The following is a 17855-nucleotide window of genomic DNA, read 5'->3' as shown; positions in this document are numbered from 1 at the left end:
TCCAATCGTGACCCTAACCGGATCTCTAACCCTAGCCGTCAACATAACCCTAACCCTAGGTGCAATCGTAACCCTACCCGGATCTCTAACCCTAGCCCTCAACATAACCCTAACCCTAGGTGCAATCGTAACCCTAACCGGATCTCTAACCCTAGCCCTCAACATAACCCTAACCCTAGATCCAATCGTAACCCTAACCGGATCTCTAACCCTAGCCCTCAACATAACCCTAACCCTAGGTCCAATCGTAACCCTAACCGGATCTCTAAACCTAGCCCTCAACATAACCCTAACCCTAGGTCCAATCGTAACCCTAACCGGAACTCTAAACCTAGCCCTCAACATAACCCTAACCCTAGATCCAATCGTAACCCTAACCGGATCTCTAACCCTAGCCCTCAACATAACCCTAACCCTAGGTCCAATCGTAACCCTAACCGGATCTCTAACCCTAGCCCTCAACATAACCCTAACCCTAGGTCCAATCGTAACCCTAACCGGAACTCTAAACCTAGCCCTCAACATAACAGTAACCCTAGGTCCAATCGTAACCGTAACCGGATCTCTAACCCTAGCCGTCAACATAACCCTAACCCTAGGTGCAATCGTAACCCTACCCGGAACTCTAACCCTAGCCCTCAACATAACCCTAACCCTAGGTCCAATCGTAACCCTAACCGGATCTCTAACCCTAGCCCTCAACATAACCCTAACCCTAGGTCCAATCGTAACCCTAACCGGATCTCTAACCCTAGCTCTCAACATAACCCTAACCCTAGGTCCAATCGTGTCCCTAACCGGATCTCTAACCCTAGCCCTCAACATAACCCTAACCCTAGGTGCAATCGTAACCCTACCCGGATCTCTAACCCTAGCCCTCAACATAACCATAACCCTAGGTGCAATCGTAACCCTAACCGGATCTCTAACCCTAGCCCTCAACATAACCCTAACCCAAGGTGCAATCGTGACCCTAACCGGTTCTCTAACCCTAGCCCTCAACATAACCCTAACCCTAGGTCCAATCCTGACCCTAACCGGATCTCTAACCCTAGCCCTCAAGATAACCCTAACCCAAGGTCCAATCGTGACCCTAACCGGATCTCTAACCCTAGCCGTCAACATAACCCTAACCCTAGGTGCAATCGTAACCCTACCCGGATCTCTAACCCTAGCCCTCAACATAACCCTAACCCTAGGTGCAATCGTAACCCTAACCGGATCTCTAACCCTAGCCCTCAAGATAACCCTAACCCAAGGTCCAATCGTGACCCTAACCGGATCTCTAACCCTAGCCCTCAACATAACCCTAACCCTAGATCCAATCGTAACCCTAACCGGATCTCTAACCCTAGCCCTCAACATAACCCTAACCCTAGGTCCAATCGTAACCCTAACCGGATCTCTAACCCTAGCCCTCAACATAACCCTAACCCTAGGTCCAATCGTAACCCTAACCGGAACTCTAAACCTAGCCCTCAACATAACAGTAACCCTAGGTCCAATCGTAACCGTAACCGGATCTCTAACCCTAGCCGTCAACATAACCCTAACCCTAGGTGCAATCGTAACCCTACCCGGAACTCTAACCCTAGCCCTCAACATAACCCTAACCCTAGGTGCAATCGTAACCCTAACCGGATCTCTAACCCTAGCCCTCAACATAACCCTAACCCTAGGTCCAATCGTAACCGTAATCGGATCTATAACCCTAGCCCTCAACATAACCCTAACCCTAGGTCCAATCGTAACCGTAACCGGATCTCTAACCCTAGCCGTCAACATAACCCTAACCCTAGGTGCAATCGTAACCCTACCCGGAACTCTAAACCTAGCCCCCAACATAACCCTAACCCTAGGTCCAATCGTAACCCTAACCGGATCTCTAACCCTAGCCCTCAAGATAACCCTAACCCAAGGTCCAATCGTGACCCTACCCGGATCTCTAACCCTAGCCCTCAACATAACCCTAACCTAGGTGCAATCGTAACCCTAACCGGATCTCTAACCCTAGCCCTCAACATAACCCTAACCCTAGGTCCAATCGTAACCGTAATCGGATCTATAACCCTAGCCCTCAACATAACCCTAACCCTAGGTGCAATCGTAACCCTAACCGGATCTCTAACCCTAGCCCTCAACATAACCCTAACCCAAGGTGCAATCGTGACCCTAACCGGATCTCTAACCCTAGCCCTCAACATAACCCTAACCCTAGGTCCAATCGTGACCCTAACCGGATCTCTAACCCTAGCCCTCAAGATAACCCTAACCCAAGGTCCAATATTGACCCTAACCGGATCTCTAACCCTAGCCGTCAACATAACCCTAACCCTAGGTGCAATCGTAACCCTACCCGGATCTCTAACCCTAGCCCTCAACATAACCCTAACCCTAGGTGCAATCGTAACCCTAACCGGATCTCTAACCCTAGCCCTCAACATAACCCTAACCCTAGATCCAATCGTAACCCTAACCGGATCTCTAACCCTAGCCCTCAACATAACCCTAACCCTAGGTCCAATCGTAACCCTAACCGGATCTCTAAAACTAGCCCTCAACATAACCCTAACCCTAGGTCCAATCGTAACCCTAACCGGAACTCTAAACCTAGCCCTCAACATAACCCTAACCCTAGATCCAATCGTAAGCCTAACCGGATCTCTAACCCTAGCCCTCAACATAACCCTAACCCTAGGTCCAATCGTAACCCTAACCGGATCTCTAACCCTAGCCCTCAACATAACCCTAACCCTAGGTCCAATCGTAACCCTAACCGGAACTCTAAACCTAGCCCTCAACATAACAGTAACCCTAGGTCCAATCGTAACCGTAACCGGATCTCTAACCCTAGCCGTCAACATAACCCTAACCCTAGGTGCAATCGTAACCCTACCCGGAACTCTAACCCTAGCCCTCAACATAACCCTAACCCTAGGTCCAATCGTAACCCTAAGCGGATTTCTAATCCTAGCCCTCAACATAACCCTAACCCTAGGTCCAATCGTAACCCTAACCGGATCTCTAACCCTAGCTCTCAACATAACCCTAACCCTAGGTCCAATCGTGTCCCTAACCGGATCTCTAACCCTAGCCCTCAACATAACCCTAACCCTAGGTGCAATCGTAACCCTACCCGGATCTCTAACCCTAGCCCTCAACATAACCATAACCCTAGGTGCAATCGTAACCCTAACCGGATCTCTAACCCTAGCCCTCAACATAACCCTAACCCAAGGTGCAATCGTGACCCTAACCGGTTCTCTAACCCTAGCCCTCAACATAACCCTAAGCCTAGGTCCAATCCTGACCCTAACCGGATCTCTAACCCTAGCCCTCAAGATAACCCTAACCCAAGGTCCAATCGTGACCCTAACCGGATCTCTAACCCTAGCCGTCAACATAACCCTAACCCTAGGTGCAATCGTAACCCTACCCGGATCTCTAACCCTAGCCCTCAACATAACCCTAACCCTAGGTGCAATCGTAACCCTAACCGGATCTCTAACCCTAGCCCTCAACATAACCCTAACCCTAGATCCAATCGTAACCCTAACCGGATCTCTAACCCTAGCCCTCAACATAACCCTAACCCTAGGTCCAATCGTAACCCTAACCGGATCTCTAACCCTAGCCCTCAACATAACCCTAACCCTAGGTCCAATCGTAACCCTAACCGGAACTCTAAACCTAGCCCTCAACATAACAGTAACCCTAGGTCCAATCGTAACCGTAACCGGATCTCTAACCCTAGCCGTCAACATAACCCTAACCCTAGGTGCAATCGTAACCCTACCCGGAACTCTAACCCTAGCCCTCAACATAACCCTAACCCTAGGTGCAATCGTAACCCTAACCGGATCTCTAACCCTAGCCCTCAACATAACCCTAACCCTAGGTCCAATCGTAACCGTAATCGGATCTATAACCCTAGCCCTCAACATAACCCTAACCCTAGGTCCAATCGTGACCCTAACTGGATCTCTAACCCTAGCCCTCAACATAACCCTAACCCTAGGTCCAATCGTAACCCTAACCGGATCTCTAATCCTAGCCCCCAACATAACCCTAACCCTAGGTCCAATCGTAACCCTAACCGGATCTCTAACCCTAGCCCTCAAGATAACCCTAACCCAAGGTCCAATCGTGACCCTACCCGGATCTCTAACCCTAGCCCTCAACATAACCCTAACCTAGGTGCAATCGTAACCCTAACCGGATCTCTAACCCTAGCCCTCAACATAACCCTAACCCTAGGTCCAATCGTAACCGTAATCGGATCTATAACCCTAGCCCTCAACATAACCCTAACCCTAGGTCCAATCGTAACCCTAACCGGATCTCTAACCCTAGCCCTCAACATAACCCTAACCCTAGGTCCAATCGTAACCCTAACCGGAACTCTAAACCTAGCCCTCAACATAACAGTAACCCTAGGTCCAATCGTAACCGTAACCGGATCTCTAACCCTAGCCGTCAACATAACCCTAACCCTAGGTGCAATCGTAACCCTACCCGGAACTCTAACCCTAGCCCTCAACATAACCCTAACCCTAGGTCCAATCGTAACCCTAAGCGGATTTCTAATCCTAGCCCTCAACATAACCCTAACCCTAGGTCCAATCGTAACCCTAACCGGATCTCTAACCCTAGCTCTCAACATAACCCTAACCCTAGGTCCAATCGTGTCCCTAACCGGATCTCTAACCCTAGCCCTCAACATAACCCTAACCCTAGGTGCAATCGTAACCCTACCCGGATCTCTAACCCTAGCCCTCAACATAACCATAACCCTAGGTGCAATCGTAACCCTAACCGGATCTCTAACCCTAGCCCTCAACATAACCCTAACCCAAGGTGCAATCGTGACCCTAACCGGTTCTCTAACCCTAGCCCTCAACATAACCCTAAGCCTAGGTCCAATCCTGACCCTAACCGGATCTCTAACCCTAGCCCTCAAGATAACCCTAACCCAAGGTCCAATCGTGACCCTAACCGGATCTCTAACCCTAGCTCTCAACATAACCCTAACCCTAGGTCCAATCGTGTCCCTACCCGGATCTCTAACCCTAGCCCTCAACATAACCCTAACCCTAGGTGCAATCGTAACCCTAACCGGATCTCTAACCCTAGCCCTCAACATAACCCTAACCCTAGATCCAATCGTAACCCTAACCGGATCTCTAACCCTAGCCCTCAACATAACCCTAACCCTAGGTCCAATCGTAACCCTAACCGGATCTCTAACCCTAGCCCTCAACATAACCCTAACCCTAGGTCCAATCGTAACCCTAACCGGAACTCTAAACCTAGCCCTCAACATAACAGTAACCCTAGGTCCAATCGTAACCGTAACCGGATCTCTAACCCTAGCCGTCAACATAACCCTAACCCTAGGTGCAATCGTAACCCTACCCGGAACTCTAACCCTAGCCCTCAACATAACCCTAACCCTAGGTGCAATCGTAACCCTAACCGGATCTCTAACCCTAGCCCTCAACATAACCCTAACCCTAGGTCCAATCGTAACCGTAATCGGATCTATAACCCTAGCCCTCAACATAACCCTAACCCTAGGTCCAATCGTGACCCTAACTGGATCTCTAACCCTAGCCCTCAACATAACCCTAACCCTAGGTCCAATCGTAACCCTAACCGGATCTCTAATCCTAGCCCCCAACATAACCCTAACCCTAGGTCCAATCGTAACCCTAACCGGATCTCTAACCCTAGCCCTCAAGATAACCCTAACCCAAGGTCCAATCGTGACCCTACCCGGATCTCTAACCCTAGCCCTCAACATAACCCTAACCTAGGTGCAATCGTAACCCTAACCGGATCTCTAACCCTAGCCCTCAACATAACCCTAACCCTAGGTCCAATCGTAACCGTAATCGGATCTATAACCCTAGCCCTCAACATAACCCTAACCCTAGGTCCAATCGTGACCCTAACTGGATCTCTAACCCTAGCCCTCAACATAACCCTAACCCTAGGTCCAATCGTAACCCTAACCGGATATCTAACCCTAGCCCTCAACATAACCCTAACCCTAGGTCCAATCGGAACCCTAACCGTCTCTTTAACCCTAGCCCTCAACATAACCCTAACCCTAGGTCCAATCGTAACCCTAACCGGATCTCTAATCCTAGCCCTCAACATAACCCTAACCCTAGGTCCAATCGTAACCCTAACTGGATCTCTAACCCTAGCCCTCAACATAACCCTAACCCTAGGTCCAATCGTGTCCCTAACCGGATCTCTAACCCTAGCCCTCAACATAACCCTAACCCTAGGTGCAATCGTAACCCTACCCGGATCTCTAACCCTAGCCCTCAACATAACCATAACCCTAGGTGCAATCGTAACCCTAACCGGATCTCTAACCCTAGCCCTCAACATAACCCTAACCCTAGGTCCAATCGTGACCCTAACCGGATCTCTAACCCTAGCCCTCAAGATAACCCTAACCCAAGGTCCAATCGTGACCCTAACCGGATCTCTAACCCTAGCCGTCAACATAACCCTAACCCTAGATCCAATCGTAACCCTAACCGGATCTCTAACCCTAGCCCTCAACATAACCCTAACCCTAGGTCCAATCGTAACCCTAACCGGATCTCTAACCCTAGCCCTCAACATAACCCTAACCCAAGGTCCAATCGTAACCCTAACCGGAACTCTAAACCTAGCCCTCAACATAACAGTAACCCTAGGTCCAATCGTAACCGTAACCGGATCTCTAACCCTAGCCGTCAACATAACCCTAACCCTAGGTGCAATCGTAACCCTACCCGGAACTCTAACCCTAGCCCTCAACATAACCCTAACCCTAGGTGCAATCGTAACCCTAACCGGATCTCTAACCCTAGCCCTCAACATAACCCTAACCTAAGGTCCAATCGTGACCCTAACCGGATCTCTAACCTTAGCCCTCAACATAACCCTAACCCTAGGTCCAATCGGAACCCTAACCGTCTCTCTAACCCTAGCCCTCAACATAACCCTAACCCTAGGTCCAATCGTAACCCTAACCGGATCTCTAATCCTAGCCCTCAACATAACCCTAACCCTAGGTCCAATCGTAACCCTAACCGGATCTCTAACCCTAGCCCTCAACATAACCCTAACCCTAGGTCCAATCGTGTCCCTAACCGGATCTCTAACCCTAGCCCTCAACATAACCCTAACCCTAGGTGCAATCGTAACCCTACCCGGATCTCTAACCCTAGCCCTCAACATAACCATAACCCTAGGTGCAATCGTAACCCTAACCGGATCTCTAACCCTAGCCCTCAACATAACCCTAACCCTAGGTCCAATCGTGACCCTAACCGGATCTCTAACCCTAGCCCTCAAGATAACCCTAACCCAAGGTCCAATCGTGACCCTAACCGGATCTCTAACCCTAGCCGTCAACATAACCCTAACCCTAGGTGCAATCGTAACCCTACCCGGATCTCTAACCCTAGCCCTCAACATAACCCTAACCCTAGGTGCAATCGTAACCCTAACCGGATCTCTAACCCTAGCCCTCAACATAACCCTAACCCTAGATCCAATCGTAACCCTAACCGGATCTCTAACCCTAGCCCTCAACATAACCCTAACCCTAGGTCCAATCGTAACCCTAACCGGATCTCTAACCCTAGCCCTCAACATAACCCTAACCCTAGGTCCAATCGTAACCCTAACCGGAACTCTAAACCTAGCCCTCAACATAACAGTAACCCTAGGTCCAATCGTAACCGTAACCGGATCTCTAACCCTAGCCGTCAACATAACCCTAACCCTAGGTGCAATCGTAACCCTACCCGGAACTCTAACCCTAGCCCTCAACATAACCCTAACCCTAGGTGCAATCGTAACCCTAACCGGATCTCTAACCCTAGCCCTCAACATAACCCTAACCCTAGATCCAATCGTAACCCTAACCGGATCTCTAACCCTAGCCCTCAACATAACCCTAACCCTAGGTCCAATCGTAACCCTAACCGGATCTCTAACCCTAGCCCTCAACATAACCCTAACCCTAGGTCCAATCGTGTCCCTAACCGGATCTCTAACCCTAGCCGTCAACATAACCCTAACCCTAGGTGCAATCGTAACCCTACCCGGAACTCTAACCCTAGCCCTCAACATAACCCTAACCCTAGGTGCAATCGTAACCCTACCCGGATCTCTAACCCTAGCCCTCAACATAACCATAACCCTAGGTGCAATCGTAACCCTAACCGGATCTCTAACCCTAGCCCTCAACATAACCCTAACCCAAGGTGCAATCGTGACCCTAACCGGATCTCTAACCCTAGCCCTCAACATAACCCTAACCCTAGGTCCAATCGTGACCCTAACCGGATCTCTAACCCTAGCCCTCAAGATAACCCTAACCCAAGGTCCAATCGTGACCCTAACCGGATCTCTAACCCTTGCCGTCAACATAACCCTAACCCTAGGTGCAATCGTAACCCTACCCGGATCTCTAACCCTAGCCCTCAACATAACCCTAACCCTAGGTGCAATCGTAACCCTAACCGGATCTCTAAACCTAGCCCTCAACATAACCCTAACCCTAGATCCAATCGTAACCCTAACCGGATCTCTAACCCTAGCCCTCAACATAACCCTAACCCTAGGTCCAATCGTAACCCTAACCGGATCTCTAACCCTAGCCCTCAACATAAACCTAACCCTAGGTCCAATCGTAACCCTAACCGGAACTCTAAACCTAGCCCTCAACATAACCCTAACCCTAGATCCAATCGTAACCCTAACCGGATCTCTAACCCTAGCCCTCAACATAACCCTAACCCTAGGTCAAATCGTAACCCTAACCGGATCTCTAAACCTAGCCCTCAACATAACCCTAACCCTAGGTCCAATCGTAACCCTAACCGGAACTCTAAACCTAGCCCTCAACATAACAGTAACCCTAGGTCCAATCGTAACCGTAACCGGATCTCTAACCCTAGCCGTCAACATAACCCTAACCCTAGGTGCAATCGTAACCCTACCCGGAACTCTAACCCTAGCCCTCAACATAACCCTAACCCTAGGTCCAATCGTAACCCTAACCGGATCTCTAATCCTAGCCCTCAACATAACCCTAACCCTAGGTCCAATCGTAACCCTAACCGGATCTCTAACCCTAGCCCTCAACATAACCCTAACCCTAGGTCCAATCGTGTCCCTAACCGGATCTCTAACCCTAGCCCTCAACATAACCCTAACCCTAGGTGCAATCGTAACCCTACCCGGATCTCTAACCCTAGCCCTCAACTTAACCATAACCCTAGGTGCAATCGTAACCCTAACCGGATCTCTAACCCTAGCCCTCAACATAACCCTAACCCAAGGTGCAATCGTGACCCTAACCGGATCTCTAACCCTAGCCCTCAACATAACCCTAACACTAGGTCCAATCGTGACCCTAACCGGATCTCTAACCCTAGCCCTCAAGATAAACCTAACCCAAGGTCCAATCGTGACCCTAACCGGATCTCTAACCCTAGCCGTCAACATAACCCTAACCCTAGGTGCAATCGTAACCCTACCCGGATCTCTAACCCTAGCCCTCAACATAACCCTAACCCTAGGTGCAATCGTAACCCTAACCGGATCTCTAACCCTAGCCCTCAACATAACCCTAACCCTAGATCCAATCGTAACCCTAACCGGATCTCTAACCCTAGCCCTCAACATAACCCTAACCCTAGGTCCAATCGTAACCCTAACCGGATCTCTAACCCTAGCCCTCAACATAACCCTAACCCTAGGTCCAATCGTAACCCTAACGGGAACTCTAAACCTAGCCCTCAACATAACAGTAACCCTAGGTCCAATCGTAACCGTAACCGGATCTCTAACCCTAGCCGTCAACATAACCCTAACCCTAGGTGCAATCGTAACCCTACCCGGAACTCTAACCCTAGCCCTCAACATAACCCTAACCCTAGGTGCAATCGTAACCCTAACCGGATCTCTAACCCTAGCCCTCAACATATCCCTAACCCTAGGTCCAATCGTAACCGTAATCGGATCTATAACCCTAGCCCTCAACATAACCCTAACCCTAGGTCCAATCGTGGCCCTAACTGGATCTCTAACCCTAGCCCTCAACATAACCCTAACCCTAGGTCCAATCGTAACCCTAACCGGATATCTAACCCTAGCCCTCAACATAACCCTAACCCTAGGTCCAATCGGAACCCTAACCGTCTCTCTAACCCTAGCCCTCAACATAACCCTAACCCTAGGTCCAATCGTAACCCTAACCGGATCTCTAATCCTAGCCCTCAACATAACCCTAACCCTAGGTCCAATCGTAACCCTAACCGGATCTCTAACCCTAGCCCTCAACATAACCCTAACCCTAGGTCCAATCGTGTCCCTAACCGGATCTCTAACCCTAGCCCTCAACATAACCCTAACCCTAGGTGCAATCGTAACCCTACCCGGATCTCTAACCCTAGCCCTCAACATAACCATAACCCTAGGTGCAATCGTAACCCTAACCGGATCTCTAACCCTAGCCCTCAACATAACCCTAACCCAAGGTGCAATCGTGACCCTAACCGGATCTCTAACCCTAGCCCTCAACATAACCCTAACCCTAGGTCCAATCGTGACCCTAACCGGATCTCTAACCCTAGCCCTCAAGATAACCCTAACCCAAGGTCCAATCGTGACCCTAACCGGATCTCTAACCCTAGCCGTCAACATAACCCTAACCCTAGGTGCAATCGTAACCCTACCCGGATCTCTAACCCTAGCCCTCAACATAACCCTAACCCTAGGTGCAATCGTAACCCTAACCGGATCTCTAACCCTAGCCCTCAACATAACCCTAACCCTAGATCCAATCGTAACCCTAACCGGATCTCTAACCCTAGCCCTCAACATAACCCTAACCCTAGGTCCAATCGTAACCCTAACCGGATCTCTAACCCTAGCCCTCAACATAACCCTAACCCTAGGTCCAATCGTAACCCTAACCGGAACTCTAAACCTAGCCCTCAACATAACAGTAACCCTAGGTCCAATCGTAACTGTAACCGGATCTCTAACCCTAGCCGTCAACATAACCCTAACCCTAGGTGCAATCGTAACCCTACCCGGAACTCTAACCCTAGCCCTCAACATAACCCTAACCCTAGGTCCAATCGTAACCCTAACCGGATCTCTAATCCTAGCCCTCAACATAACCCTAACCCTAGGTCCAATCGTAACCCTAACCGGATCTCTAACCCTAGCCCTCAACATAACCCTAACCCTAGGTCCAATCGTGTCCCTAACCGGATCTCTAACCCTAGCCCTCAACATAACCCTAACCCTAGGTGCAATCGTAACCCTACCCGGATCTCTAACCCTAGCCCTCAACATAACCATAACCCTAGGTGCAATCGTAACCCTAACCGGATCTCTAACCCTAGCCCTCAACATAACCCTAACCCAAGGTGCAATCGTGACCCTAACCGGATCTCTAACCCTAGCCCTCAACATAACCCTAACCCTAGGTCCAATCGTGACCCTAACCGGATCTCTAACCCTAGCCCTCAAGATAACCCTAACCCAAGGTCCAATCGTGACCCTAACCGGATCTCTAACCCTAGCCGTCAACATAACCCTAACCCTAGGTGCAATCGTAACCCTACCCGGATCTCTAACCCTAGCCCTCAACATAACCCTAACCCTAGGTGCAATCATAACCCTAACCGGATCTCTAACCCTAGCCCTCAACATAACCCTAACCCTAGATCCAATCGTAACCCTAACCGGATCTCTAACCCTAGCCCTCAACATAACCCTAACCCTAGGTCCAATCGTAACCCTAACCGGATCTCTAACCCTAGCCCTCAACATAACCCTAACCCTAGGTCCAATCGTAACCCTAACCGGAACTCTAAACCTAGCCCTCAACATAACAGTAACCCTAGGTCCAATCGTAACCGTAACCGGATCTCTAACCCTAGCCGTCAACATAACCCTAACCCTAGGTGCAATCGTAACCCTACCCGGAACTCTAAACCTAGCCCTCAACATAACCCTAACCCTAGGTGCAATCGTAACCCTAACCGGATCTCTAACCCTAGCCCTCAACATAACCCTAACCCTAGGTCCAATCGTAACCGTAATCGGATCTATAACCCTAGCCCTCAACATAACCCTAACCCTAGGTCCAATCGTAACCCTAACGAGATCTCTAACCCTAGCCCTCAACATAACCCAAACCTAGGTCCAATCGTGACCCTAATTGTCTCTCTAACCCTAGCCCTCAACATAACCCTAACCCTAGGTCTAATCGGAACCCTAACCCTCTCTCTAACGCTAGCCCTCAACATAACCCTAACCTAGGTCCAATCCTAACCCTAACCGGATCTCTAGCCCTAGCCCTCAACATAACCCTAACCCTAGGTCCAATCGTGACTCTAACCGGATCTCTAACCCTGCCCTCAACATAACCCTAACCCTAGGTCCAATCGTAACCCTAACCGTCTCTGGAACCCTAGCCCTCAACATAACCCTAACCCTAGATCCAATCGTAACCCTAACCGGATCTCTAACCCTAGCCCTCAACATAACCCTAACCCTAGGTCCAATCGTGACCCTAACTGTCTCTCTAACCCTAGCCCTCAACATAACCCTAACCCTAGGTGCAATCGTAACCCTAACCGGATCTCTAACCCTAGCCCTCAACATAACCCTAACCCTAGGTCCAATCGTGTCCCTAACCGGATCTCTAACCCTAGCCCTCAACATAACCCTAACCCTAGGTGCAATCGTAACCCTACCCGGATCTCTAACCCTAGCCCTCAACATAACCCTAACCCTAGGTGCAATCGTAACCCTACCCGGATCTCTAACCCTAGCCCTCAACATAACCATAACCCAAGGTGCAATCGTGACCCTAACCGGATCTCTAACCCTAGCCCTCAACATAACCCTAACCCTAGGTTCAATCGTAACCCTACCCGGAACTCTAACCCTAGCCCTCAACATAACCCTAACCCTAGGTCCAATCGTAACCCTAACCGGATCTCTAATCCTAGCCCTCAACATAACCCTAACCCTAGGTCCAATCGTAACCCTAACCGGATCTCTAACCCTAGCCCTCAACATAACCCTAACCCTAGGTCCAATCGTGTCCCTAACCGGATCTCTAACCCTAGCCCTCAACATAACCCTAACCCTAGGTGCAATCGTAACCCTACCCGGATCTCTAACCCTAGCCCTCAACATAACCCTAACCCTAGGTCCAATCGTAACCCTAACCGGAACTCTAAACCTAGCCCTCAACATAACAGTAACCCTAGGTCCAATCGTAACCGTAACCGGATCTCTAACCCTAGCCGTCAACATAACCCTAACCCTAGGTGCAATCGTAACCCTACCCGGAACTCTAACCCTAGCCCTCAACATAACCCTAACCCTAGGTGCAATTGTAACCCTAACCGGATCTCTAACCCTAGCCCTCAACATAACCCTAACCCTAGGTCCAATCGTAACCGTAATCGGATCTATAACCCTAGCCCTCAACATAACCCTAACCCTAGGTCCAATCGTAACCCTAACGAGATCTTAACCCTAGCCCTCAACATAACCCAAACCTAGGTCCAATCGTGACCCTAACTGTCTCTCTAACCCTAGCCCTCAACATAACCCTAACCCTAGGTCTAATCGGAACCCTAACCCTCTCTCTAACCCTAGCCCTCAACATAACCCTAACCTAGGTCCAATCGTAACCCTAACCGGATCTCTAACCCTAGCCCTCAACATAACCCTAACCCTAGGTCCAATCGTGACCCTAACCGGATCTCTAACCCTGCCCTCAACATAACCCTAACCCTAGGTCCAATCGTAACCCTAACCGTCTCTCGAACCCTAGCCCTCAACATAACCCTAACCCTAGATCCAATCGTAACCCTAACCGGATCTCTAACCCTAGCCCTCAACATAACCCTAACCCTAGGTCCAATCGTAACCCTAACCGGATCTCTAACCCTAGCCCTCAACATAACCCTAACCCTAGGTCCAATCGTAACCCTAACCGGAACTCTAAACCTAGCCCTCAACATAACAGTAACCCTAGGTCCAATCGTAACCGTAACCGGATCTCTAACCCTAGCCGTCAACATAACCCTAACCCTAGGTGCAATCGTAACCCTACCCGGAACTCTAACCCTAGCCCTCAACATAACCCTAACCCTAGGTCCAATCGTAACCCTAACCGGATCTCTAATCCTAGCCCTCAACATAACCCTAACCCTAGGTCCAATCGTAACCCTAACCGGATCTCTAACCCTAGCCCTCAACATAACCCTAACCCTAGGTCCAATCGTGTCCCTAACAGGATCTCTAACCCTAGCCCTCAACATAACCCTAACCCTAGGTGCAATCGTAACCCTACCCGGATCTCTAACCCTAGCCCTCAACATAACCATAACCCTAGGTGCAATCGTAACCCTAACCGGATCTCTAACCCTAGCCCTCAACATAACCCTAACCCAAGGTGCAATCGTGACCCTAACCGGATCTCTAACCCTAGCCCTCAACATAACCCTAACCCTAGGTCCAATCGTGACCCTAAGCGGATCTCTAACCCTAGCCCTCAAGATAACCCTAACCCAAGGTCCAATCGTGACCCTAACCGGATCTCTAACCCTAGCCGTAAACATAACCCTAACCCTAGGTGCAATCGTAACCCTACCCGGATCTCTAACCCTAGCCCTCAACATAACCCTAACCCTAGGTGCAATCGTAACCCTAACCGGATCTCTAACCCTAGCCCTCAACATAACCCTAACCCTAGATCCAATCGTAACCCTAACCGGATCTCTAACCCTAGCCCTCAACATAACCCTAACCCTAGGTCCAATCGTAACCCTAACCGGATCTCTAACCCTAGCCCTCAACATAAACCTAACCCTAGGTCCAATCGTAACCCTAACCGGAACTCTAAACCTAGCCCTCAACATAACAGTAACCCTAGGTCCAATCGTAACCGTAACCGGATCTCTAACCCTAGCCGTCAACATAACCCTAACCCTAGGTGCAATCGTAACCCTACCCGGAACTCTAACCCTAGCCCTCAACATAACCCTAACCCTAGGTGCAATCGTAACCCTAACCGGATCTCTAACCCTAGCCCTCAACATAACCCTAACCCTAGATCCAATCGTAACCCTAACCGGATCTCTAACCCTAGCCCTCAACATAACCCTAACCCTAGATCCAATCGTAACCCTAACCGGATCTCTAACCCTAGCCCTCAACATAACCCTAACCCTAGGTCCAATCGTAACCCTAACCGGATCTCTAACCCTAGCCCTCAACATAACCCTAACCCTAGGTCCAATCGTAACCCTAACCGGAACTCTAAACCTAGCCCTCAACATAACAGTAACCCTAGGTCCAATCGTAACCGTAACCGGATCTCTAACCCTAGCCGTCAACATAACCCTAACCCTAGGTGCAATCGTAACCCTACCCGGAACTCTAACCCTAGCCCTCAACATAACCCTAACCCTAGGTCCAATCGTAACCCTAACCGGATCTCTAATCCTAGCCCTCAACATAACCCTAACCCTAGGTCCAATCGTAACCCTAACCGGATCTCTAACCCTAGCCCTCAACATAACCCTAACCCTAGGTCCAATCGTGTCCCTAACCGGATCTCTAACCCTAGCCCTCAACATAACCCTAACCCTAGGTGCAATCGTAACCCTACCCGGATCTCTAACCCTAGCCCTCAACATAACCATAACCCTAGGTGCAATCGTAACCCTAACCGGATCTCTAACCCTAGCCCTCAACATAACCCTAACCCAAGGTGCAATCGTGACCCTAACCGGATCTCTAACCCTAGTCCTCAACATAACCCTAACCCTAGGTCCAATCGTAACCCTAACCGGATCTCTATCTCTGCCCTCAATATAACCCTAACCCTAGGTCCAATCGTAACCCTAACCGTCTCTCTAACCCTAGCCCTCAACATAACCCTAACCCTAGGTCCAATCGTGACCCTAACCGGATCTCTAACCCTAGCCGTCAACATAACCCTAACCCTAGGTGCAATAGTAATCCTACCCGGATCTCTAACCCTAGCCCTCAACATAACCCTAACCCTAGGTGCAATCGTAACCCTAACCGGATCTCTAACCCTAGCCCTCAACATAACCCTAACCCTAGGTCCAATCGTAACCCTAACCGGATCTCTAAACCTAGCCCTCAACATTACCCTAACCCTAGGTCCAATCGTAACCCTAACCGGATCTCTAACCCTAGCCCTCAACATAACCCTAACCCTAGGTCCAATCGTAACCCTACCCGGATCTCTAACCCTAGCCCTCAACATAACCCTAACCCTAGGTCCAATCTTAACCCTAACCGGACCTCTAACCCTAGCCCTCAACTTAACCCTAACCCTAGGTGCAATCGTAACCGTAACCGGATCTCTAATCCTAGCCCTCAACATAACCCTAACCCTAGGTCCAATGGTAACCCTAACGGGATCTCTAACCCTAGCCCTCAATATAACCCTAACCCTAGGTCCAATCGTAACCCTAACCGTCTCTCTAACCCTAGCCCTCAACATAACCCTAACCCTAGGTCCAATCGTAACCCTAACCGGTTCTCTAACCCTAGCCCTCAACATAACCCTAACCCTAGGTCCAATCGTAACCCTAACGGGATCTGTACCCCTGGCCCTCAACATAACCCTAACCTAGGTCCAATCGTGACCCTAACCGGATCTCTAACCCTAGCCGCAACATAACCCTAACCCTAGGTCCAATCGTGACCCTAACCGTCTCTCTAACCCTAGCCCTCAACATAACCCTAACCCTAGGTCCAATCGTAACCCTAAACGGATCTCTAACCCTAGCCCTCAACATAACCCTAACCCTAGGTCCAATCGTAACCCTAACCGGATCTCTAACCCTAGCCCTCAACATAACCTTAACCCTAGGTCCAATCGTAACCCTAACTGTATCTCTAACCCTAGCCCTCAACATAACCCTAACCCTAGGTCCAATCGTAACCCTAACCGGATCTCTAACCCTAGCCCTCAACATAACCCTAACCCTAGGTCCAATCGTGACCCTGACCGGATCTCTAACCCTGCCCTCAACATAACCCTAACCCTAGGTCCAATCGTAACCCTAACCGTCTCTCTAACCCTAGCCCTCAACATAACTCTAACCCTAGGTCCAATCGTAACTCTAACCGGATCTCTAACCCTAGCTCTCAACATAACCCTAACCCTAGGTCCAATCGTAACCCTAACCGGATCTCTAACCCTAGCCCTCAACATAACCCTAACCCTAGGTGCAATGGTTACCCTAACCGGAACTCTAACCCTAGCCCTCAACATAACCCTAACCCTAGGGGCAATCGTAACCCTAACCGTCTCTCTAACCCTAGCCCTCAACATAACCCTAACCCTAGGTCCAATCGTAACCCTAACTTGATCTCTAACCCTAGCCCTCAACATCACCCTAACCCTAGGTCCAATCGTAACCCTAACCGGATCTCTAACCCTAGCCCTCAACATAACCTTAACCCTAGGTCCAATCGTAACCCTAACCGGATCTCTAACCCTAGCCCTCAACATAACCCTAACGCTAGGTCCAATCGTAACCCTAACCGGATCTCTAACCCTAGCCCTCAACATAACCCTAACCCTAGGTCCAATCGTGACCCTAACTGGATCTCTAACCCTAGCCCTCAACATAACCCTAACCCAAGGTCCAATCGTGACCCTAACCGGATCTCTAACCCTAGCCCTCAACATAACCCTAACCCTAGGTCCAATCATGACCTTAACCGGATCTCTAACCCTAGCCCTCAACATAACC

This window comes from Miniopterus schreibersii (genome assembly GCF_964146895.1).
Source record: "Miniopterus schreibersii genome assembly, chromosome: 5".
Classification (NCBI taxonomy): domain Eukaryota; kingdom Metazoa; phylum Chordata; class Mammalia; order Chiroptera; family Miniopteridae; genus Miniopterus; species Miniopterus schreibersii.
The sequence above is the reverse complement of the archived record's forward strand: the minus strand, read 5'-3'. Positions refer to the sequence as shown.